The sequence below is a fragment of the Alexandromys fortis genome, unplaced genomic scaffold (genome assembly GCF_014885135.2).
Source record: "Alexandromys fortis isolate MF-2015 unplaced genomic scaffold, M_Fortis_MF-2015_v1.1 scaffold_317, whole genome shotgun sequence".
Classification (NCBI taxonomy): domain Eukaryota; kingdom Metazoa; phylum Chordata; class Mammalia; order Rodentia; family Cricetidae; genus Alexandromys; species Alexandromys fortis.
Window position 1 is genome coordinate 715,856 of NW_026068201.1, and position 27,072 is coordinate 742,927.

At 37.4% G+C, this 27,072-nt stretch overlaps 1 protein-coding gene across 3 annotated transcripts in view; it reads left to right on the forward strand.

Annotated features, from left to right (window-relative positions):
* Window positions 1-1,994: 1,994 nt before the first annotated feature.
* Window positions 1,995-27,072, forward strand: part of Zc3h12b (zinc finger CCCH-type containing 12B) — a 199,442-nt gene continuing 174,364 nt past the window's right edge. For all 3 annotated transcript variants that reach the window (XM_050129930.1, XM_050129929.1, XM_050129928.1), the window contains exon 1: window positions 1,995-2,700. The gene's annotated coding sequence lies outside the window, so the exon portion shown is untranslated. The remainder of the gene's footprint in view (window positions 2,701-27,072) is intronic.

A 27,072-nucleotide genomic window follows, 5' to 3' on the forward strand; every position in this document is an offset into this window, starting at 1 on the left:
ATTTATTCATTTATTATGTATACAATATTCTTTCTGTGTGTATGCCTGAAGGCCAGAAGAGGGCACCAGACCTCATTTCAGATGGTTGTGAGCCACCATGTGGTTGCTGGGAATTGAACTCAGGACCTTTGGAAGAGCAGGCAATGCTCTTAACCGCTGAGCCATCTCTCCAGCCCCCCGGCTTTGAATTCTTATGTGTTTTGAAAATCTCACAGTCACCTGTCAATATGCAGAACAATTGTACATCCAGCATGAATTTATATGTTTATGAATAATGTCTACTTGGTCTACTATGTACATCTACTGTGTCAACACAGGGCTTGCCTATAAAAAAAGTCATTTATTTGTAATTGTAAAGGTGAATAAAAGAGAAAGATAACTATTACCTCTTAGTTTTGTAGAGTATCTCATTAATGGATATAACGGACCTTTATAATTTCTCTACCTTTTGAAATGTGGATAAAGGTTTCCGGGGATCACAAACTCCCAGTCTCTAGTATAGTTACCCTTGAAATGTGAACACATATCTTTCTTCAAAGTTACTATAGGACCCCATCTCAAGGTGCAACCTTTCCGTAATATGTATTTTATCATTCTGGAGATGTTTTAATATCTTTTTTAGAGTAAGTCAATTAGTTAAGCAAACATCTACCTCAAATGTCAAGTGAACTTAATATGTAAATTCTGCAGAATCTCATCTTAAATTTGCAGTGCCTTGAAGGCTACCTATCTGCATGTATTTTTTATGTTTCCTCAGTAAAATAGCCTTCTTTCTTCACATTATTTGTGTAGACAAGCCTGTTTGTTGATAGGAGTTATTTCTTTAGCAGTATAGTGAAGCAGATATATCATGTGACCAAAGAATACAATTTAGTGTTTAAACCCCAGTGAAAATACTCACCTTTCCTTAATATTTCCTGGCTATTGGGTAACTTTGTAAAGTTCTTAGAATATGGCATAGCTATTTTTTATTCTTTCTAAAATGTTCAAATATTTCATTACATTGTCATTTAGCAGAGTGCATTTTGCAAATATGCATGTGTTGTTTATACATTGCGTTATGTTCAGAATCCATTACATGTTTTTGTCTTATAATTACACATTTCAGAAATTTTAAGTCTGACTTTAATACGATGAATAGCCCTTAGAAAATGACACAAAAATGTTGTTTGTATAGCCACGGCTTACATGTCAGTTCTTAATATCCATATCTTAACATTATCATGTAGTTTGGGAACTATCACTGGATGCTCATTAGTTCATGGGTTCACATTGATTTATTTTCCAGATGAACACAGAAAATGTACATGGTCCCTTTATATATTTCAATCTGAGGAACTGCGAAACCAGTCTAGAGCTGGGTGACTAAGGGCTGGCTCAGAATTAAATCAGAGTACACTTGGAGGACTTTGTTAAGCTGGAATGTTCAACCAGTGTGTGTTTTGTCTTGTATTGTATACAGTGATGAGCCATTGCCAAACAGCTCCTTTTTACTGAGTGTTTACTCTGTGTCACAGTGGGTTATGTCTGTTAAGCCCTGTACATACTTTCTCTCTTCAGTCTTGTAAGTACTCAGTGGGTACCATATTTCTCATTTTACAGATGAAGAAACAGATTTAGAGAGGTTAGTTATCTAGCCCGAGGAAAAGAGCAGAAATTCAAATTTGGGCCGGGCGGTGGTGGCGCACGCCTTTAATCCCAGCACTCGGGAGGCAGAGGCAGGCAGATCTCTGTGAGTTCGAGGCCAGCCTGGTCTACAAGAGCTAGTTCCAGGACAGGCTCCAGAGCTACAGAGAAACCCTGTCTCGAAAAACCAAGGAAAAAAAAAAGACTCAAGAAATTCAAATTTGGTTGTATTGCCAAAACCCATTCTCCTAATCAGAGGCAAGTGAGAGATGGAAGTTTTATAAAGATCACTCTAGTAGAAGTCTGAGAAAAGACTGCAGGAAAACAAATTAAAACGAAAACAAAAACAAAACATTCCCCATAGCCCAGATGCCAATGCGGTAGCGGATCTTATCCTAAGTCTCCAAGCCTCTCCATTTTAGAACATCCTGGACTTCACCATTTCTGACCTCGACGTTAGGGCCTACCTAAGAAGTGGGGTTTTGCTCACTTTTTCTAGGTCGCGAACCAACTGGTCCAAGGATCAGACAGCCGCACCAGTGGTCCCCGGCGGGGTGGGGCGCATGCGCGCGGTTGCTAAGAAACGGCGATCCAGGCGCCGCGGTGGTAAGTGCGCCGGGCTGTGTGTGTAGGCAGCAGCGCCAGAGGAAGAGGAGCACGAGGATGCAGCTGCTACCGTGGCCCCAAGAGGGAGCAGGCACTGTTCTGTGGTCGCGGGGGCCAAGAAATTGGAATTAAGCCTGGGGGTCCTGTTGTTGAGGTGACCAGGGCAGACGGTTTTGCCAGAAGCTCAGGCCTAGTATCCGGGGAGAGTTCGGTCCGCTGGGCGAAGGCCTGCCGCCTTTGCTTCTTCCTGGCCCTCCAAGTCGATGGTGGTGAAGTTGGTGGCTGCCAGAGGCACAAGCACCAGGCTGCTTCTCATGCACCCAGCGCTTTTCTGGCCCTGCTTGGACAGCTGCGACGCCGCCTCCTCTCGCCGGTGGATCCCACCCTCAGCGGCGGGGGAGGGGGAAAGTTTTCCCCTCTGCCGGGCTGTGTGGTGCCGGGCGACAACGAGACCTTAGGAGAGTAGGGGTGAGTAGTGGCACCGCAGTCGCCAGGTGCTGGAGCTGTTTTCTGGTCTCCGGGTATCTGGGGCCCCAGCAGGTCAGGGAAGCACTGCTTTCTCATTCAGAAGCTTCCGACACCCTTCCTGCGTCTGCTCGCGGGTAATTTCTTCCAGATAGTTTTCCTTCTCAAAGGCACCACTTTCTGATCTCGACCCTGGCTTCCAGAAAAAAAAAAAAAAAAAAGAAAGAAAGAAAGAAAAAAAAAAGTGTAGGTGATTAAGGCCTGGCAGTGTTTCTTAGATGCTGATGATTCGAAGTACAGTCATGCACCCTGGTCTCTGATTTCCAGACAGATTCTCCTAGTGCCCTGTTCACCCATTTCTCCTTGCTCTAACTGTGGCTCTGACTCTTGGTCTCAGGAGACAGTCTGACCTGACCTCAGGCTTGTCAAGAGCCCATCCTCCACATTGCTGTTGCTTCATGACTGAAGAATTGACCAGATAGCTTGAGCGGTGCCTTAATTTTCAGTATTCTTTATACTCTTGTGCAGTCAGCTTCTGCAAACCATATGCCTAGCTCCAGACTCCTAGCATGTTAGACTAGGCAGATATTATGTTAAATAATCGTAATAATAATGATAATAAGACAACACTAGTAACATGTTCTATTTGACAGCCTAAGTACCATCAAACTTGAGACGTAGACATAGTAGATGATTGACAATAGGGAGAACACGTTCTCCAAAGTACTCTTCCTGCAGAATGACTCATTTCTGCATTTAAAAATGTGTTGACGAGACTTAAGATGCTCCTAATAAGAATATGGATGGTTGTGATCTTTTCGTTCTTCGTAAAGTAGGCTAGAGTCGGAAATAGTCACTTCCCAAGAACTTTGGCATGCGACACCCGGAGTGAGAGTCTGGATACCATGGTTAGATGAGGCTCTAAAGTTACAAGGTGTTTTGACAAGAATATTATTTTGAGGCGTGAGACTGCTTTTTAAAAGGTAGATGGCTGAGAAACTTTACAGTTCCTGTTGACCCTTTCCGAAAGTGAGCTCAGTTTGAAATGACGTATAATTTTAATTGTGAGGCACTTCTGTGGGCTGACAACAAAAGATGGGTTCCTTTATTTCACGTTCTTCCATTCTGACAGTTTTAAGCCATTTCAGGTCTCTTATCTAAAATAAAAGAAGTGGTGAGAAAGAAGCACAATGATAAGAAGGCTAAATTTAGTTTTCGGTAACCCTTTTAAGCTAAGGAACTTTCAAAAGGATGTGGATGCCATTCGTGATTAGGTAACTTCGGCTAGTGCAGCTGCCAGTTTTAAATCTGGCAGCTTAACACTGCCAATTTTCTGATAGTTTTAGGTAAAATGCTTTGTATGGATTGCTTTTGTGTTTGAGATACTCTTGTGTTTAAAGGCAAATACCAGGGAAGAGTAGTTTTCTACCTCAGTGTGAATTATCTGTTGTGCACGAGATTTTAAATTTAGAGGTGGTTTCTGTTTGGGAAAGGTCTTAGTGAATTCGACTCTTATTTATTTGAATTATTATTAGATCTAAAGGAAAAGAATTCCATGGAAATATGGCCAGAGAGTCACCACGTGTCCCAGAGCTTTCACACAAACAGTCATAATCCCCTGATAAAATGGTATTGTGTTTTCCAAGTGCTGTTTGATCACTGAACCCTGCAACGAAGTTTGGTTTTGCTTGCTTTTTCTTTTTTAAAAAAATTCATAGACTTTTATTAAGCTTTTATTTACTAGATTCTACCCAGTGTCCACCACTGTGGTGGAATTGAAGAGATTAGATTAGAAACAAGTTCCAGGTCTGTTGGTGTTGCTCGGGACAGAGCACCTATCTAGCATGCACTAGAAGCGTTAGTCCCTGGGTCCGAATGCCAGTAACTAGTAGCTGAAATAAAAACAAAACACCAATAGAAACAGTTCTGAGGAATTTAATTGCAGATAAGATATATTAATCAGAACATAGAAAAGTACAGAATAAGAGCTAAAAAAAAAAAAAACGAAGTAAAGGGAGATCACCAAAGGCTAAGGGTTGTCTGGGAAGGCTTCATGTAAAAGTCATCTTTCTTGAAATTTTAGGCTTCATTGGAAGGAGGAAAAGCTCATCGTATTGCCATTCGATTAACTAAAAGGGAAAATGATTGCCTGGAGCAGTTAACTTTCCTGAACTGAGCAAACTTTTTATGCTATATTATAATTTAATAAATGAAATACTAATAACTTTGCAATGTACATGTTATAGAATTTAGTTTATAATCATCCTATCCTGGGGCATGTGAGAATGTTTTGTAAGAAGATACAAATAATTAAGTTAATATATTTTATAAATGTGCATTTTTTTACTGTATAGTAAAACACAGCTATACTTGAAGTGCTTTATACAAAACTAGTATAATAAACAGAACCTTATATTATTAATATTCTCCAAAGTCTGTTTCCAGATAAATTCTATGAGCAACATGAATTTTTATTTGTTGAATTATATAATATTGTTTACCATATACTACTATGTATAATAAAGGAAAGAGCTATATTAGGGTCTTGAAATTGATACCTGTCAAAGTTCTAATATGATAATATTTGGTAAGTAACATATGTTTAAACTTCAATCATAAACCTTTGTAAAACTTACTTTAGTACATTTTAAAAATTTTTTGCTGTTAAAATTTGGTTACATGTTAACAGTCCCTAGGTTTTGGCCAGCTATTGTAAGCTAATGTTTTCATATAGCAAAATAACAAACCACACTGCAGTTAGAGATGGTTGCTGTTTACTCTAACTTCTTTCACAAATTTTACTGCTTTTGTATAAATGCAGTACAAATTCACTAAAAACTACTTTTTCTTTATTATGATACTATTTATTCCACCGTTTGTCTTTGTCTGACCACCACTAGTACTGCATCCTATCAAAGCAGACCATACATAATTAAAGCCAAGTGAACGGTAGAGTTCCACTTTTAAATATTAAACAGCCATTTTAGAAAACACATACTTGGTGATGGAATGTGAACATCATTTGTCAAACATGGAGAGGCCAAATAGTATTTGCTACGGAAATGAGGTAAGAAGGAATATTTCAAGCTGCTTAAACCATTGTCTTAAAGAGACTTCCTCCACTGTCAGAGATCTTGGATAGCCTCCTGGTCAGTCATCTGGAATCAATTCTAATTGAACTTGGCTTCTACTTTGGAAAGAGAACCACTTTTTCCTATACTTCCTTGTAATATTACTTTAGTATTTTTTTTACAGAACTAGAAGATTTTAGGAAGATTTTTGTTTCTTTTCCTTTTTAAGGATCTTCGTTTTTATAGTTTTAGGTCTTTTCCATGCTGGTTTGAATTTTCTACATTTGTATCTTGTAATTTTCTGCAAGTTGTATCTTGTACAGAGTTCTTCATTGGAGCTATGCTTTTCTCCTTGTACAGGTTGATTTTTGTCAACTTGACATAAGCTATTTATTAAGTCATTTTAGAAGAGGGAATCTCAATTGAGAAAATGCCCAAACTGACCTGTGGGAAGGCCTGTGATGCATTTTGTTGATTTAAGATTGGTGTGGTAGACCCTAGCCCATTGTGGGCCGGGCCAACGGTGGGCAGGTGATCCTGGGTTCTATAAAAAAGCAGGCTGAGCCAGCTACAGGAAGCAAGCCAATAAGTAGCACCCCTCCATACCTCTGCTTCAGCTCCTGCCTTCAGGTTTTGACTTGAGTTCGTTCTTCAGCTTCCCTGGATGATAGACTACAAGCAATTAGATGAAATATACTTCTTCCCTAAACATTTGGTTTTGCCCATGGTGTTTTGTCGCAGCACTAGAAATCCTAACTAGGAGACTTCTTCTCATTGTCATCTTATTTATTAACTACTTTCCCATTTTGTTCTGTGGACTCTTTCTACCACTTCCAGGAGCCAGGTCACTTTCCAGTTATACTTAAGAATTTTACATGTTCGTCACCATCATCTTCTTCCTCTGCATCTTCTTCCCCAGCTGCTAGGTGCTGTCTACAAGTATGCACAGGTCCTGGCCCATACTTCAGCCTGAAGGCCACAGGTGGTGCACTTTCAAAGTCCCCAAGGGAAACTGCCAGTTTTACAGACATTTTCCAAGCTGCCTGTGTTAACTTTGACTGTGTCCATAATATATGATTCAGCATTCTGTAGCAATGCTGGGCAGTTGCAGTAATCGGTAGCTGCCAGTCAGCCATGAGAAGAACAATGCTCCTCAGTGTCCTGTGTCGCTACCCTGTGATGTTCAGTAGGTTCTGCACATGAAGTCCAGTTTTTATTCACAAAGTGTTGAACTTTTGATTGAGTTATTGAGATGTAACCACATCACAAGTTGAAAATCACCTGTATTATATCAAAAAGTTCTATGTTCTCTAAGATAACTTCGCATTTTAGAATTACAGGTGCAAAGAATATGCACACTTGCTCTAAGAAGTAATACACCCAAAGTTAAATTTGAGGCATCTGTATTTTTCATAAGTTATTTTTTTCTGAATACAGTAGAGTCTTCCATGATAAATTTATTACTAAAAAACAATAATTCAGTGTTTCTGGACTCAGCAAATATTATTATTTCATAAAATCTCATTTTATTGTTTTCAATGGTTGGGTGTGGGTGGAATGTTTTCAGTTTCTTGACCTTTTATTCAAAGACCTGAAATAAACAGATTGCAAAGTAGCAAGGCATCTTTATTTAAAGTAAAGTCAGGAGCAACAGCAGTCTACACAAATGACAGAGCACTTAAGAGTTCTGATTATGGTTTGATGCTTCCTTTTGCATGCAGTTTTAAAATGATCCTGTTCTAAAGTATGATCTTTATGATGTCGGTGGACTGAAAATTTTCTGCTTGAGCACATGTCTAAAATTTTGTAATGGGAACTTATTTGAATCATGACCTTTGTCCAACAATCCTCTTTGTATTAAATTGTCCTAGAACATAAACTTCCCTATTAAGCAAAAGATACTGATAGTCATTTCAACATGGGAAGAAAACCAAAGAGTGAAATGCATTCACGTTTTTTGCAATAAACCAAATACATCCACATATAAATTGGAAATTAATATTTACAAGGAATGGTTACACAGAGTTCTCATCTTTTTATGACTTGTTAGTGTTCTTTGAATGATTGTCATCCAAAAGATAACAATTCATATAGTTTCCTTGTTACACGTTCATCACTGAAGTTGATTTTGTCACTGTTTTATTCTGTGATAGAATTTTGTAACACTTTGTAAATTGCCACAAACATTAATTGAAACATGAAATTGAACTTTCACAGATAATAATGAGAAAAATACATTTTATAATAATTGTTGTTAGAAACTATTATATAACAAGTGTTGGTGCCTCTATATCCTTTTACAGGCCTGAATTCTTGACCTCCTAGTTAAACTCACTTAATGCTGGGGATATTATTCACTCTCACTTCTGAATTAAGCAAGTTTTATAAAAGATGCACAGACATACACATATATACATTATAGAGTATATTAGTTATTTAGAAGGTGTGCCTAATAGTCTGAAAAGTTATGTGCATATAAATTCAACTATTTTTACAGCTAAGTAATTTGACTGAAAGTTGTGTGAAGGAACATTATTGTTCATGATTTTAAAAAAGTGTACTGTGTCTAACGAAGGGGAACAAATGACTAGGTTATTTATATATTTCTTCATTTATTTGGTTTTTGAGACAGGGTTTCTCTGTTCTGAAACTCATTTTGTAGACAAGGCTGGGCTTGAACTTACAGAGATCCGATTGTCTCTCTCAAGTGCTGGGATTGAAGGCATGTGTCACCACACCTGGATAACTAGGATTTTATTTTAAAAACAAATAATTTTCTATTTTGAAAAAAGTAAATTGTTAGAAGTTTCTGGGATGACATGTAGCTTTTTTCATCCATATCAATTCAAAGTTCATTATTTCATATTCACAATGTAAACATCTTATTGTCATATTATTACACTTAGGATTTTAAAAAATATTACAATAAAAGTATACTCTTCTGTTTTTCCATTCTGTCCCATTGCCAGTATTTTTTATTTATATAGTATCTTCCAAGATGAATTCAGAATTTTCCCATTCTATGGTACTTCTTGACATCTACCTGAAACTACTTTAAATATCTGTGATTTGATATATAATATGATATAATATTATACACACAGAAGTTTTAAAATAGAGGGGAAGCTGAGCTAGGATGTGAAAGGAAAGGAAAGAAGGAAGGAAGGAAGGAAGGAAGGAAGGAAGGAAGGAAGGAAGGAAGGAAGTTAGTTAGTTAGTTGTTGTCTCCATATGGTTTGTTCGAACATCCTTAGTGTTATTTACCCCTTTGCCTACCTCTCTCCTGCCCTATCTTCTAATCCCCCTCCTTACTTTCAACTCCACATTATTTCATTTTCGCAAACTGGAAACTAGTCCACATATGAACAGTGACATAAGATTTTTAATTGCAGAGGCCATATATAATTACATACTTGGGTTTTTATTTGTTTCCTTTTTATTTCTTTTGGTTTGAGACAGAGTCTTCTGTAGTTCAAGTTATTAGCTGAGGATGACTTTGGCCTCCACTTTCCAAGGGCAGAGATTCCAAGTGTGTGCCATCACATCTGGCTGGAATGTATCATATACTAATATATTTAATGGTTGTTACTGAATTTAATACATATCTGCACATATATATTCATTCTCCCTTTCTATTTCTGTTCAAGGATAACAATTATTAGATTATTTTTATTTATTGTGCTTGCTTAATTTTTATAATTTGCATGTGTATTTTTAAAATATTTTATTTTATGTGCATTGATGTTTTGCCTACACGTATCTGTGTGAGAGTATCAGATCCCCTGGAACTGGAGTTACAAACAGTTGTGAACTGCTAGATGGGTGCTTGGAATTGAAGCCAGGCCCTCTGACCCATGCTTTTAACTGCTGGGATACCTCACCAGACCCCAGTTCATTCAATTTTAGTGTATTGTGTCATTATTGCTGCCAATTAGTCTGAATACCTATGATTCCATAACATAAAAATTGAGATATAAGGGCTGGAACGATAGCTCAGTGGTTAAGAGCACTGGCTGCTCTTGTAGAGGACGCAGGTTTGATTCCCAGCAACTGTTCACGCCTATAATTTTACCTTCAGGGGATTTAACACCTTCATACATGCAGGCAAAACACTAATTCACATAAAATAAAAATAAACAAATCATTTAAAAATTGAGGTACAATTATACTTCAGTTCTTAATTTTCAATAATTTTGTGGAGAATAGGTCTAAAATGGTTGAAAATTTGAATTTTTATGAAGTGGTATGTCTTATGATTTACTTGTAGCAATCAGAATTTGGCTAATCTTTAGGGATATTAATAAAGAGATGAGGATGATTTATAGTTAATACATCAATGGATAACATGTAAAAATATTCCTAAAGCACTTGAAGATATCTCTAAGTAATTTAAGTATCCATTCTCACAATTCACAAAGTTAATTTAATTTCAGTCATTTTTGGAAATTCTTTATAAATTTTAACGTCAGTATGTTCCAAATTGCAAGACAAAATTTTATTAATTTGCATTCCACTAATCAGGAATTTGTCATAGTCTGAGTAGATGTAGCAGTCACACTATTTTTTCTAGATTGTCAACCATATGTTAGTTATGGATTATGCTGTAAAGAAAAAAATAGTCGTAGTCCTATCGGAGGTTAGGAAACTGGAGTTTCTTTCCTGTATACTTGATATTGTATTCAAGTAAGTGCTAAGAAGAATTCAAGTAGGGACATTGTACTACTCTAGGTTTAATGTCCTTTAAAACATCTAAATAATCTATCACTAACTAGGACACTGGATGCATAGTACTATACTGTGAAAGGGGTTCAAACAATGGTTAATAAAATTTGAGAATCTTTATTAGAAATACTTGGGGCCAAAGTGTTTCAGATTTTGGAAATTTCCAGAAATTGGAATATTTGCATGTATTTATGGATTGATTATTTCTAATTAAAATGTCAGAAATCTATTATCCTATCTAAGACCAAGCATTACTGTCATGGCAAGAAACTTTTTGAATATTGGAGCATTTCAGGCTTTGGACTTTCATATTAGTGTTAGTCTGTGCTGAAAGAAAATTTAAGGCAGTGCCCATTGCAAACTCTTTTCAGATGCAGAGATTGCGGTAGAAATATAACCTGAGTATAAACTCTTTTACATTTGTAAACACACACATTTTTTTGATTCATCAGAGCAAAAAAGTAAAAGTCACATTAAACATTGCACCCCATAATCTCAATATACTTATGGTTCTGCCAGAGATCTGAAAATAATAAAACTCTAGGGCTTTCTCCCTCAGTTCTAAAGTCCCACGTTGAGTGAATCAAGTGTGGTGGCATGTGTTTGTAATCTCTGTACTCAAAAAGTACAGAGCAGGAAGATTGCTCTGAGTCTAAGACAAGCTGGACATGTATAATAAATTATAGGCTAGCTTGGGCTACAATGTGAGCCCTATCTCAAAAAATAAAAACGCTAATACTGATAGACTTGTGTTGTGATGCAATAAGACCTAAAGCTTAAAATATTTGATGTTCTTGGATTAAATTCCTCTGACAAGAAAGGTAACTTCTACTGCTGTTAACTTTGACAAGTTCCCATTAACACAGCACAGCCAGGTACACATGATAATAGTTGCTAGAGGCTTATGGTTTACCACTGATACTTTTCCAAGAGGGGATAAGAGTTAGTGCTTTGTTTTTCTGGCTTCTATAGTAATATTTTGTTTCTACTGTGTAACTCGGTGCTTTTAATTTACAGGTTTTAGATCTTATGCATGACAGCAGGGGGAGAATCTGCATGCACTATTTTGGTCAATTGGAACTGGAATAAAAATTCAGCTCATTTGTTTTATTCTCCTCCTTCCCCTCCCCCAATCTTTCCTCCACCCCCCTTCTCCCCGAGGTCCACCCCCACTCTCCAAACCCCCACCCTGCTTCCCTTCACACAAGAACAGGCTTCCCAGGGACATCAACCAAACACAGCATAACAAGCTACAATAAGATCAGGCACATATCATCACATCAAAGCTGAGCAAGGCAACTCAATAGGGGGGAAAGGGTCCCATAAGCAGGTAAAAGGGTCAGAGACAGCATGTCGCCCCCTGGCGCCACCCCCCACTCCCACTGTTAGAAATCCCACCACAAGTATGCAGAGGACCTGAGTCAGACTCCCATGAGTTCTGGTCAGTTGATTCTGTCGGCCTTGTTCTTGTGATATCCTTTTCCACTTTGGTTCCTACGATCCTTTGGCCCCCTCCTCCGCAGGACTCCCTGAGCTCTGGCTAGTGTTTGGCTGTGGGACTCTATGTCTGCTCCCATCAGTTTCTAGATGAAGTCTCTCTGGTCGCTGATGAGGCTTCAGCTAGGCTCCAGTCTCAGAACACTCTGCCGGCAGTACAAACAGTAGGTCAAAGGTTTTGTGGCTGGGTTGGTGTCTCAATCCCTTCACTTGGGGCCTTGCCTGGTTACAGAAGATGGTTGGTTCAGGCTCCATGACCCCCATTACTAGGAGTCTTTGCTAGGGTCACTCTCATAGATTCCATGGAGCTAAGTTTCCATTTCATTCCAGAAATGCCCCTAATTCTAATTATCTCTCCCTGTACTTCCTCCCCATCTGCCCCTACCTGATCCCTCCTGTTTCCATTCCCACCACCCCTACTTTATGAACAAAATCTATTCCATGTTCCCTTCCCAGGCAGAAGGTTATCCTTTACAGCTAATTATCAACTTATGGGTGAATATAGAAAGACCATGTTTATTTTTCTGATTCTGGGTTACCTCACTCAGGATGACATTTTTTTTCTAGTTTTATTCATTTGCCTGAAAATTTCATGATGTCTTTTTTTTTTATAGCTAATTAATGCTCCATTGTGTAAATGTACCACATTTTCATTTTTCTCAGTTCTAAAGTAAGAAAGTGAATGAACCAAGTTTGGTGGCATGAACTTGTAATTGCTGTACTGCTGTACTAAAAAAGCTGAGGCAGGAACATTGCTCAGAGTTTAAGGCAAGCTTGACATACATAATAAGTTATAGGTTAGCCTGGGCTACAAAACGAATTGCTAACTAGAATAGAAATTCAGCTCATTCGTGGGTTTTTTTGTTTGTTTGTTTGTTTTGTTTTTTTTTTTTTTTTTTTTTTTTTTTTTTTTTTTTTTTTTTTTTTTTTNTTTTTGGAGACAGGGTTTCTTTGCATAGTCCTGGCTGTCCTGGAACTTGCTCTGTAGATCAGACAGGCCTCAAACTCAGAGATCTGCCTGCTTCTGCTTCCCAAGTGCTGGGATTAATGGCATGTGCCACCACGCCTGGCCATTTTTGCTTGTTTGTTTGTTTGTATGTTTTTAAAAAATAATTAGCATTATTTTTGTTTCACCCCAGCTTTGCCATTCCTGTGGCATGTGTAATGAAACTTTGATGTATGTGACTCGTGAATTAGAGAGACTGAAAACATTTTACAGAGCTAGCCATCCAATTCACAGTAGGAAATTTCATTAATTCTTAGTCTTTATCAACAGAGGTGAGTAAAAGATTAGAAAAATATTTGGAAGATAATTTTGTGTAAATTCTAATCTGAGGGCTGGAGCGATGGCTCAGTGATTAAATGCACTGACCGCCCTTTCAGAGGACCCAGGTTCGACTCCCAGCATCCACATGGTACCTTTCAACCATGTGCAACTCCAGTTCCAGGGGATCTGATGCCCCCTTCTGATCTCCTCAGGCACCAGACACACAGGTAGTACATAGACAAATATAAATATAAATATTCATACACATGAAATAAAATAAAAATTTTAAAATTGAGTATAAGTGTTTCTTGTTAAGGTAGACCTAGAGAATTGGTTAACTAAAGAATATGGAATTGATAAGGAATTCTCTCATTAAGGATTAACCCAAGCTGATGGTGAAGCTGTGGCCAGAATGCTTTATATAAAATATTGGAGCTGTAAGTTGTGAGTAATTTGTTTTTCATTCTCGCTTAATCAAAGCATTTTGGTAAGTCAGGTACAGAGGTATATTTGTAGTTCCAGATACTCCATAGACTGAATAAGGAAAGACTGCTTGAGTCTATGAATTTGAGACCAGCCTGGGTAGATAGGTAGTCTCCATTTTAAAAAAAGACAACTTTTTTGGTAATAAATAATAAAGATGTGTTAAAACCAGCTTAAGGCAAATTGTGCATGTGTATGTATGTACATATGTATTTTTAAATTAAGAATATGGAAGATTCTCATGGAAGCCAAGAAAAGAAAGCATGGCCTAGGCATATGAAGAACTTCAACTAAGAAGAAAAGCAATCAGCCTCTAAGGAAACTTGTTTGAGATCATATATTCATAAGTAACATTATATTTGCTGACCAGGTTATATTTATGAACATGCATATAGGAAATTAAAAAGAAAAAGAGGCCATAAATTTGATGGAGAGCAAAGGAGTTGCCTGGGAGGAGTTGGACAGAAGAAAGGGAACAGGGAAAATGATGTATTTATACTATAATTTCAAAAATAAAAAATTATTATACACAAAAAGACACTTGAGTCTTTCAAACTGACTATTAGACTATTGTTACAATGAACCCCAAATAAATGAGTTTTTTTCTAAGGAATCGCATGCTGTGAGAAGGCTTCAGACAGAGGGGAATTTTGTCTCCTGGAAAGAGATTTCACTACATTCTAAAAACTGGTTAGAACAGGATGAAACTGTATCCCAGTTAATCATGGGTCACCTTGACCAGGACTGTTAGATACTTAAATCCTTGGCAGTCTGTTTAAAGTTTAATTCCACTTCAGAACTCTGAAGACTTACTTGAAGGGCTTATTTGATCTCTTTATCCCTCTTCCCAAAGTAGCCATATTAACTAAATCTCCTTTTTCTGCCTTTTACTATTAATTTAGCTCTTTTTTATTGAGTTATTGAGGAGAGGCAGTCTGACTGATTTGGGGTACAGGTTGTGACCCCTTAAGTTCCGTAACTTATACATAAATATATGAATAGTGAATATGGTATGTGCTATATTTTTAATGAAAAATTATAAGAAGTTGAAAACAGTATAGAGAAGCAGTTGTGTTGATAAATTCATCAGTGTAGTTTTTCTGACATTTCTATGAGATAATAATTCACTGTTCCTCTGGTTCTTATAAATTTTCCACCTTTCCTACTGCTGTGATACCTGAAGCTTATGTTGTATACATACATACATACATACCACACATACATAATACATCTCAACAATTAAATAAGAGACTATGATTTGAAAGAGCAATGGATGGTGTGGTGTGTAGGAAGAGTTGAAGGCATGAAAGGTAAGGGAGGAATATATTTTTTAAATGATTTATTTTTATTTCATGTGCATTGGGGTTTTGCCTACAAGTATGCCTGTATAAGAGTGTTGGATCCCCTGGAACTGGAGCAACGGGTGATTGTGAGCTGTCATATGAGTGCTGGAAATTGAACCCAGGTCCTCGGGAAGAACAACTGGTGCTCTTAACAACTGAACCACATCTCCAGCCTCAGAAACAACATAATTATATTTTAATTTCAGGGAAACAGTAGAGAGGTCTTGTTCCAACCTCAGCTAACCTTTCAGTGTTATCTTGTAAAAACACACAATAGTAATAACTAGAATGTTGATCTTATTTAGATTTCCCCTTTTTATAAGCAATTATTTGTGCTTGTATACGTTTGCCACATGTGTTGCTTCCTGTACTCCAAAATCACATCAAAATATTTGATTATACCATCACCACAAAGCTCTCTCATCTCACTCGACATCTACCTTTTCTCTGCCATTCTTAGACCTTTAGTTTCTAATTTTCCTCTTTCTCAGCAAGAATCTTCTTGCATCAAGATTTTGGATATTATGTAATGTTCATTATCTCTGGTAATTTACTTTTCTCTGATGTTTACTTTATCTGATATCAATATACATACTGTGCTTTTAAAAAAATACCTACATTTTAGCTCATTGTAGGAGTATGTGCTTGGAATCCCCACACTGAAAGACAAAAACAGCAGGATGGAGGATTCCAGGCTCTCCTAGGCTATTGGGCAAAAACCCTTGATGTTTCAATGACATAACTTTTTCCGTCCATTTACTTTCAGTGTAGCCATGTTATGTTTGAAACAACTGTCCTGAAGATAGCATACATTTAGCTCTGTTTTTTCAATCTAGTGGGATTGCTGAAACCTATAGATCTATTTTTCACTTAATAAGCAGATTCAATACTTTTTGGTGAATATTCCATTTTATAGTTGGTGCAATAGTGACTTAGGGTTTAACTTTTAATATTAAGTGTATAATGAAATCCATTACTTTGTATGTCAACCTAAAGAGAAAGTAAACTTATTTTGTGTAGAGTATATAAAATGTGCCATGAGGTATTTTATTATAAGCAGGCAGTTACTATGGTGAAATAAACAGGCATATTTATCATATCAAATAGTTACCCATCTGCTGTGGCAAAAACATCTATAAGTCTATTTATTAGCAAACTCATAAACATAACACACTATTATTAATCATGTTTTTCACATTGTATGAGCTAAGGAACAATACTTATTATTTTCGGTTTGTTGTTTTGTCCTTTTAAAAACTGTTCTTGCTCCACCAATCTTATTAAAAGTTTGAAATAATCACACTTCAGTTTCTCTGGTAATTGGTAATGTTGGGCATCTTTTCATATTCCTATTAGTCATTTGTTCTTGGAAGAATTGTTCTAGTCATTTGTACTCTAGTGGGTTTGTTTTTTTCTACTCACTTGTATGAGTTCTTTATTTTGCATACTACTTTCTTACCTGAAATACAGTTTTTACATTTTCCTTCTATTCTATATGTTGCCTTTTAATTATGTTGATAAATTTGCCTTTTTTTTTTTTTTTTTTTTGAGACAGGGTCTCAATGTAGCCACGACTGTCCTGACACTTGCTCTATACACCAGGCTGGCCTTGAACTCAAAACCTGTCTCTGCCTCTCAAGTGCTGGGATTAAAGGCACATACCACCACACTGGGCATGTTGATAAATTTGGTATATTAAAGCTTTTAAGTTGAATCTAGTTCCACTTGCTTATTTAATTTTCTTTCCTGTGCTTTTAGTGTCACAGCTAAAAAAATTACTGCCAAGACCATTGTTGTAAAGCTTTGCCCCCATATTTTTCATTTATAGGAGATTTTACAATTTCAGGTCTTAACTTTAGGTCTTTAGTCTATTTAGTCTGTTTCAATAGATTTAGAGTTTATTTTTATGCGTGGTGTAGGATTAATATACAATATAATTCTTTTGCACACATATCCATGTTTTCCAGAACCATCTGCTGAATAGACTACCTCTATTATGCGGCTTTGGCATTGTTATGAAAGACATTTCGACTATATTTGTGTGCATTTATTTCTGGGTTCACTATTCATTTCCAAATTGGTGCATTGCCTTTACATGCCAGTTTCATGCTTTTTTATTTCCATTTGTGATCTGTCTTGGTAGCAGAGAATGTGAGATCTCTGGCTTTGTTATGCTTTTTTCAGTATTGTTTAGCAATTGGGTGTTGTTCGATGAGCTTTATAGATTTTAGAATTCTTTCTGTTTTTATAGAAAAATGTCAACTTTTTAAAATGAAAATTGCACCAAATCTGTTGATTGCTTTGTGTAACATGGACATTTGAACATTAAGTTTTCCAATCTAGTAATACATTGTCTTTTAATCTATTTCTTCATTAATTTCTTTCATCTGTGCTTTGTTGTTTACAGCATACAAACCTTTCATAACTTTTGTTGTTTCTATATATTCTAAAAATTTGAAAGTATTGAAATACAATTATATTAATTTTCATTTTAGATTGCTTGTTTTCAGTAGACAAAAACACAGCTTTTCTCAGGTTTACTAAGATCCTGCAATTTTGCTAAATTCATTTGTTAGTTTTAGTTTTGTGGTGTCTTCAGGAATTTCAATATATAAAATCATTTCACCCATGAACAGATAGAATTTTACTTTTCTCTTTCTAATTCACATGTCATTAATTATTTTCTTTGCCTAATGTCTTTGGATAGCGTTTTAATGCTCTGTTAAGTAAATGTGATGATAATGAGCATCCTTGCTTTCAGCTTAAAGGAAAACCTTTCAGGTTTTCATCATGGAAAGTGAGCTTAGCTACGAGCTCTTCATATGTGGCCTGTATTTTGCTGATGAAATTACTTTCTGTTTCTACTTTGGTGAATGCTTTTATTATGAAAGATGTTGAACCTTGTCAAATGATTTTCAGTAATATTGAGATGATCATGTGGATTCTAGTTTGCTCGCTTTTGCTGTGGAGTATCATATTAACTATTTTCACATATTCACATGTGGTCAGGACAAATCTCACCTCATCATGTTATAAACACTGTCATATGCTGGTCAGCTTGGCTTACTAGTTTTTGTTGAGTATTGTTGTATCTGTGAGCAGCAGCAGTTTGGCCTGTTGTCCTTACTTAGGCCTCTAGCTCTCAGTTTTGGATTACTAGTCTAGTCTCTTTACCAGTCATAAATTCTGTGTACAGACTTTTAAAGTTTGCATTGTTCTGTGTTGGTATGTTGAGGGTTTCTAGAAATTTATCCATAATTTATGCCATCCAATTTGGTGACATATAGTTGTTTAAGTTTCTTATAACCCTCTTATTTCTATGTCATCAGTTGTAATAGTTTTACCATGTGTGTGGTATGTGTGCATGAATATATGCATGTTTTCATGTGTGTGTAGGTGCATGTGCACATGTGTGTGAATGTATATGGAAGAATATCGACACCCAGTGTCGTTCCAATCACTTTCCACCATATGTATTGAAGCAAGGTCTCTCATTTGAAGACAGAGCTTGCCTGCGTGGCTAGTCTGGATATGTAGCTTGTTTAGGGACCCTGTCTTTGCCTTCTGAGTCCTGGAATTATACTTGGACTGTCACACCCACCTGGCACTTTTACATAGGTTTCTAAGATCCTAACTCTGCTTCTCAAGCTTGCATAGAAAGCACTGTAACCACTGAACCATATTCTCAGCTCCAGTTTTAATGTCTGTTATTGATTTTTTGATATTATCTCTTATTCACAGTCTAGGTAATGTTTGACAATTTTATCTTTTTAAAGCTTATACAATTTATAATAGCTTTTGATGTTATAATATAATTATATCATTATACCTTCATTTTCCTTCCTCATCCCCACCCATGTGCAACCCTTTGCTTGCTCTCTTTCTGTCTCTCTCTCTTTCTCTCTGTCTCTCTCTCAAATTTATAGTGTTTCCTTTAATTGTTGTTATGTGTTATGTGTGTGTATTCCTAAATACATAAACACAACATACTCAGTCCATATAATGCTACTTGTATGTATATGTTTTCAGGCACTAGATAACCAATTGGTGTGTTCTTGGGGGATAACTATTTTTTCCCAATCTCAGCATCCCAAAGTCACCTGAAGTTCTTTGTCTAAGGTTAAAACCTCCTGAGCATTGTCCCCTCCACATAAGCATGTCTATAAGCATGTCTATTGGTGCATGTTAAGGAAGACATGTTGTTACTTCTGACATTCCTGTAAGTTACTGACTCACAGAAAACTTCCTATCTTTTTTTTAATATTTATTTATTATGTATACAATATTCTGTCTATATGCCTGCTGGCCAGAAGAGGGCACCAGACCTCATTACAGATGGTTGTGAGCCACCATGTGGTTGCTGGGAATTGAACTCAGGACCTTTGGAAGAGCAGGCAATGCTCTTAACCTCTGAGCCATCTCTCCAGCCCCGAAAACTTCCTATCTTCTGTCTCTTAAAATCTCTCTGCCACCCTGAGTGTTAGGTGCAGAAGTTGTGTGGTAGATGTATCAGTTGGGACTGAGCTCCACAATCCTACATTTTGATTAGTTGTGGTTTTCTGTAACAGTCTCCACCTGTTGCAAAGAGAAGTGTCCTGATGATAGGAGAATAGCACATATCTGTAGGGATAAGGACAAATATTTAAAATGTAGCTAGAGATTACACAGTTTTAGTAAAGTGGCACTTGTGAGTTTTCTTCCAGTATCAGTGATTTCACTAGCCCATAGTAGTTGGCTATGCTGCCAGGACTAGGCATGATTTCCCTCTCGTTGAATGAGCCTTAAGCCCAAATAGAGAGCGTTAGTTACTGCCAAGATATGTGTGCCACTATTGCATCATTAAGGTTATATCATGTTATTATTGTTGTGATTAATAGACATCACTTACTTTTTTCCTTTGGAAACATGCATGGACCCTTTGTACCATGAAAGCTAGTACTCAGGGAGGAGGATTTCAGGTCAGTTCTTACTCATAGGGGGTCTCTGAGCCCTAAGTCTGAAATACACGATGTCTTCAGCACTAGGAATTTACTTTCCACCTGTGTGTTTGTGTGCGGGGTGGGGGCAGCCAAGGGCAATAGCAATAGCCGATAAGTTTTGGGAGTATCTTGGACAACTCTGACCAACAACTCAAAAAAGGAGTTCTCATGCTCAGGAATGGGGATTTTTGTTAGATGATCTTTGTCTCTAGAGGAAACATTGTCATTTAGATAAGACATTTTTCATTTAAACTACATATGTCTATTTATATACTGACTTATGTGTATTATAGGTTTATTTTGGTAGTTTCTTACTCTTATTTTACCCCCTTCTTCAGTATTAATCTCCTCCCCTCCAATTAAAGCCCTCCCGTTTCCCTCACTTACACCTTTAGCTCATCTGCACCTTTGTTTCCCCCTCTATTGCTCCCTGCTCTGACTTAGCCTCTTTTGACTTCTTGCTTTCTGCAATCACTCAAGGTTAAATATGCACATCTGAAGACTCGGAGCTAGTAACTGCAGATGAGAGAGAACATCTGACATTTGTCTTTCTAATTCTGGGTTACCTCCCTCAGTATACTCTTTTTTTAGTTCCGTCCCTTTCCGGGGAAATTTTATGATTTTGTTTTTCTTTACAGCTGAATAGTTTTCTATAGTGTACATGAACTGCATTTTCCTTATCCATTAGTTGAAAGACATTTAACTTACTTTCATTTCTTAGCTATTGTGATTAGAGTACCAGTGAACATGGCTGAGCAAGTATCTGTGGTACCGGTAGGATATCAATTCTTTCTGATGTATGCTGAAGAATGGCATAGCTGGGTCATATGGTACATTTATTTTTAGTTTTTTTGGGAATTCTCCACACTGATTTCCAGAGTGCCTGTACCAGTTTTCAATTCCATGTAAGTGACTGATGGTTCCCTTTACTCTAGATTTTTTTCAGCGTTTGTTGTTAAATTTTCAATAAACCGATTCTTTGCTTTGTTGATGTTGTCTAGGTTTTTTTTTTCTCTTGCTACTTTCATCTTAATTCTTCTTTTATCTAGTTCCTAGAGGTTTTTAAGTTAAGTTGTGGGGATTATTCTTTTGTCTTTCCTGGATGGCCAGGAATTGGAGGTAGGACAGCCCAGAGGCCCAGGAATGGACTACACACGACTGTCCAAAAAAAAAAAAATGTTGATGAAATGATATTCTGTGAGCTCATAGATTGGTGCCTAGCCCAAGTGTTGCCAGAGGAGCATCCTCCAGCAACTGATGGAAACAGATGCAGAGACCCAAGTCAATACTAAGTGGAGTCAGGGGAATCCCACAGAAGGTGGGAAGGAAGGATTATAGGAGCCAGAGGGGTCAAGGACACCAGGCAACTATGGCCCACAGAGACTGAAAGGTTCTTTGTGGGCCATAGTCTGTGAATCTAAGAAAGGTTCATCAGGCCTCACAGAGACTGAAACAAAAAAACACGGACCCTGTATGGGTCTAAGCTAGGTCCTCTGTATATACCTTATTATACTTTACTGTTATGTAGTTTGTGGGTTTTTTTTTTTTTTTTTTTTTTTTTTTTTTTTTTTTTTTTTTTTTTGTGTTTTTTTTTTTTTTTTTTTTTTTTTTTTTTTTTTTTNGGTTTTTCGAGACAGGGTTTCTCTGTGGTTTTGGAGCCTGTCCTGGAACTAGCTCTTGTAGACCAGGCTGGCCTTGAACTCACAGAGATCCGTCTGCCTCTGCCTCCTGTATTGGGATTAAAGGTGAACACCACCACTGCCTGACTCAGTTTGGTGTTCTTGTGGGACTCCCAACAATGAGAGTGGGGGGTGTCTCTGACTGTTTTTTCCTGTGCTAGGGACTTTTTTCCTCCTACTGGGTTGCTTTGTCCAGTCTTGATATGAGGATTTATGCCCAGTCTCATTGTAATTTATCATGCCCTGTTCAGTGAACATTCCTGGGAGGACTGCTTTTTTAATTTTTAAGGAAATGGGAGAGGAGTTAATCTGTGGGAGGGGGCGGTAAGGAAAGGACGGGGAGGAGTAGAGGAAGGGGAACTATGGTCACGATGTAAAGTATGAGAGAATAAAAGTTAAAAAAAATAATTAGCTATTTATCACTACAAACTTCCTGCTTGGTTCTAATTTTCCTGCATACCATAATTTTGGTATGCTATATTTTATTTTCCCCAAGATAACTTGATTTTTTGTTTGGTGTATTCTTTGACCTTTTGTTTGTTCCAAAGCATCTAGTTCAGCTCTGTCCTCCCAGTACTCATGAAGCTGGAAGGGGGATTGCCGTGAGTCTGATGCTAGCTTGTTCAAACAAAACAAAATATATTATACAATCCACATATTTTGAGTTCTCTAATTTTTCTTCAGCTACTGATTTCTAATGTTATTGTGTTATGGTTGGAAGCTAGGTGTGGTGGTACATACCTATAAATCTCTGCATTCTGGAGAATCACACAAGAACTTGAGACTAGCCTGAGCTATGTCATGAATTTGAAGTCAGCATTGGATCCATTGTAAGATTTTGTCTCAAAAAAACAAAACAAATGAACAACAGCAAGAACCTCTAAAGTATTGTGATTGGACAGACAACTTGATATGATTTCACTGTCTTTCCATTTTCTTCTTGCTTGTTAGATTTATCTAGAGGTTGTTAGAAGAATATGTTTATGGATGTTGAGTGGAATATTGTGTACATATTTATTAGGTTCAGTTAGTTCAATACTCAAGGAGATTAAGTGTCTTACTACTGGCAGCATATATATTCATCTCCTAGTTTCAGTTAGTTCAAAGTGCTGCTCAAATTCTGTTTAATTTCCTATTTAGTTTATGTAACCCATTTGAGGAATAGTTGTGAAGTTTCCCTTTAATTCTTTCAATTGTTTTATATATTTTATACTTCAGTTTTGAGCAAATTTATATTTATAATTGTTATTTATTGCTTTAGAACTGACCCAGTTTTCATTAGTATAGAATGTTCTCCTTTTCTTTTCTGTCATTTTTAGCCTTAAGGACTATTTTATATGCAATAAGTAGTCACTCCTATTCATCTGTTTTAGTGTTTCATGAATCCCTTGTAGTTAACATATTGTTAAATATTATTTTGTCATTTGGTTATCCATTAAGTCACTGTCTAGAATTTGATTGAAGATCTTAATCATCTGTATTTAAAGAATTTATTAATAAGGTAGGACTTACTATCTCAAGTTCATTGTTTTCTCTATGTCCTACAGATATTCCCTTGTTGTTTTCTTTCATGTTTCACTCTCTCTCCCTCTCCTTTTTCACAGAGATATTTGTATTTCTTTCTCCTTTTCTGTGGTACACCTTTCTTAGATGATTTTTCTTGGTTAATATAGGGCTTACATAAAACATCTTGTAATGTAATTATAGCAGTATATTTTAAGATTATGTTAATTTTCAAACTCATAAATTCTCTACACTTTGACTTCTCATGATTTATATTATTGGTAACAAGTTATATATTTTACATTAGGTTTGCAGTAACATACTTTGTAGTAATAATTATTTCATACTTTTGTTTAAGGTATTCTAGAATTAAAAGTGATCCGTGTATCACCTTTTCAGCATTACAGTATTATCCTAATTTTGCTTTTCTGTTGCTTTTAGTTATCACCTCATTTGAAGTGAAGACATCCTTTAACATTGTCTTTTGTAATGTATTTAGTTAATGGTGATAGCCCTCTATTTTATTTTATTTTTTTATTTTATTTTATTTTATTTTATTTTTTTGGTTTTTCGAAACAGGGTTTCTCTGTGGGTTTGGAGCCTGTCCTGGGACTAGCTCTTGTAGACCAGGCTGGTCTCGAACTCACAGAGATCCGCCTGCCTCTGCCTCCCGAGTGCTGGGTGCCACCACCGCCCGGCTTTAGCCCTCTATTTTATGTGGGAAAAAAGGCATCATTTTTTTTTTTGGAGGCCAGTTTTTCTGGATATGGTACCCTTGGTCAACACACTTTTTTCTTCTAAGCCTTTGAACTTAACGTTTCATCAACTGAAAGGTTACTCTTGATCATTGAATGAGGTTTCCTTCTATGCAATGAGGCACCTTTCTCTTCCTTTTAGTTTCTTTTTTCTCCCTTTCATTGAAAATAGATTTTTTTTCCTCATACAATATATCCTGATTACAGTTTACCGCCCTCTACTTCTCCCAGTTCCTCTCTGCCTCCTCTCCCCTCACCCTTCCCCTCCCATTTCCTACCCTCTAGATCTACTCCCTTTCTGCTTATCATTAGACTAGAACAGGCTTCTGAGAGATAATAACAAAATTAAATATAGTAAAACTAAACAAAACCCATCACAATGAAGTTGGACAAAGCAACCCAACTGAAGAGAAAGCGCCCTAAGGGAGGGCACAAGAATCAGAGACCCACCCATTCACACATTCAGGAGTCCCATAAAAACACTAAACCGAAAGCTATAATTTATAAGCAGAGGACCTGGTGCAAACCCTTGTAGACCCTGTGCTTGCTGCTTTCAGTTTCTGTGAGTTCAGATGAGCTTTGCCCAGTTGATTTAGAGGGCCTCGTTCCCTGGTGCGTCCATCTCCTCTGGCTCTTACACTTTTTCCACCTCTTCTTCTGTGGGGTTCCCTGAGTTTGGGGTGGGGGATGGGAGTTTCTAGAGACATCCCATTTAGGGCTGTGTGTTCCAGGGTCTCTTTCTGTAGTGAATGACTGGCTATGTGTCTCTGTATTTGTTCTCAACTGCTACAAGAGCAAACTTCTCTGATGGTGGCTGAAAAAGGCATTGATCTATGAGTATAGCAGAATATCATTAGGAGTCATTTTATCACTACTTTTTATGACCAGTAATATTTGGTTTTACTCTAGGTCTATGAGTTACCTAGTCTCTGGTTCTTGGTCAGGTATGGTTTCCATCTTGTGATCAATGTCACATCAGACATTGGTTGGTTACTTCCACAAGCTTTGTGCCACCATTGCCTTAGCATATTTTGCAAGCAAGACAACATTATAGATTAAAGGTTTTGTGGCTGGGTTGGTGTTTACATTTCTCTTTTGGTAGCCTGTAGAGTACCTTCCCATATCAAAGACACTAGAACATAGGGGTGAAGGTTCTATGTAGGCGCCAGCTTGACCTCTCCATGTTCAGCGAGTTGTGTGGATGCTGTCTTTAGTAGTAGGACCTTACTGTCAGTTTGTGGAAAGCAACCTACTATCTTGGCAACAGCCTGGATTATTTAGGAATTTCTGTAGGACCCCTTTGGCCAACAACTCAACTGTCCTGGTCCTGGAAACTTCATTTGGTGACAAGAGACTGCCAGTTGAGATTCTGTCTCCCTCATTGTTTGAAGACTACATTAGGATCACCTTTATATATTTTAGGAAGTTTCTATTGGACTAGGTTTCCATATAACCCCTCAGATGCCCCTCAATTCTAATTGTCCCTCAAACTCATTCCCCTCTCCCACTCCCACTTGATCCTGCTGGGGTGCTGCTCCAACCCAGCCCCACTCCACCCATAAAACCTATACGATTTCTTTTTCCTAGAGAGATCCATATGTCCCACTTCGGCTATACCTAGCCTCTCTGGGTCTAAGGATTGTAGCTTGGTTAACACTTCATTAGCATCCCATATCCACATATGAGTGAATGCATGACATGCTTATCTTTCTGGGTCTGGGTTACCTGACTCAGAATGATTTTTTTCTAGTTCCATCCATTTGCCAGCAAATTTCATGATGTCATTGTTTTTAACAGCTGAATTGTAGTGGCATTTCATTTGTATTTTAATAAATAAAGCTTGCCTGGGGATCTGGAGAGCAAAACAGTCAGCCATTGGCTCTTACCTCTACTTCAGTCTGAAATGGCGATCCTGCCTGCAGGAAACCTCAGAATGAGACTGATACAGAGAACTGTCTCCTCCCGTTTGATAACCCTCTCTAGTTATGGGATTAAAGGTGTGCACCAGTACTGCCTGGTTTCTATGGCAAGCTAGTGTAGCTCCTGGGATTAAAGGTGTGTGTCACTGTTAACTGATCTGTAAGGTTGATCAGTGTGGCTGTTTTACTTTCCCAATCCCCAGACAAGCTTTACTTATTACCATACAAATTAAATGCCACTAAACTGAGTAGTACTCCAATGTGTAAATGTGCCACATTTTCTTTATCCATATTCTTGGGATGAGGGTCACCTAGGTTGTTTCCAAGTTCTGACTATTACAAATAATGCTGCTATGAACACAGTTGAGCAAATACTCTTGTACTATGAGTGTGTAGTTTTTTGGTATATAACCAAGAATGGTATTGCTGGGTCTTGAGGTAGATTGATTCCCAATTTTCTGAAAAATTGCCATATTGATTTCCAAAGTGGCTGTACAAATGCGCACTCCCCCCCCCCAGCAATTGAGGCGTGTTCTCCTTACTCCCATCCTTGTCAGTATGAGCTGTCATTTGTTTAACACATCTTATCCATTCTGACAGGAGTAAGGTAAAATTTCAAAATAGTTTTGATTTGCATTTCCCCGACGGCTAAGGATGTTGAAAATGTCTTTAAGTGTTTCTCAGCCATTTAAATTTCCTCTATTAAGAATTCTCTGTTTAGGCTTACACAGTATGGCCGGCGACATTAGCTAGCGCTCGCTCAACTCTCTCTAACGGGAAAGCAGCGGACTACAAGAGACTGAACTGTATCTGCCTCTATTTCCAACAGACTCACGTTCAACTTTCGCTCACAAAAATAGCCGGGAAAATTTTATTAGTCCTTTTTTTAAAAAAAGTTAATATAAAATTATAGCAAAAAAAAAAAAAAGGAACCTGAACTTTAGTAACACAGCTGGAACAATCCGCAGCGGCGGCGGGAGCGGCGGGAGAAGAGATTTAATTTAGTTGATTTTCTGTGGTTGTTGGTTGTTCGCTAGTCTCACGGTGATGGAAGCTGCACATTTTTTCGAAGGGACCGAGAAACTGCTGGAGGTCTGGTTCTCCAGGCAGCAGTCCGACGCCAGCCAGGGATCTGGGGATCTTCGCACCATCCCAAG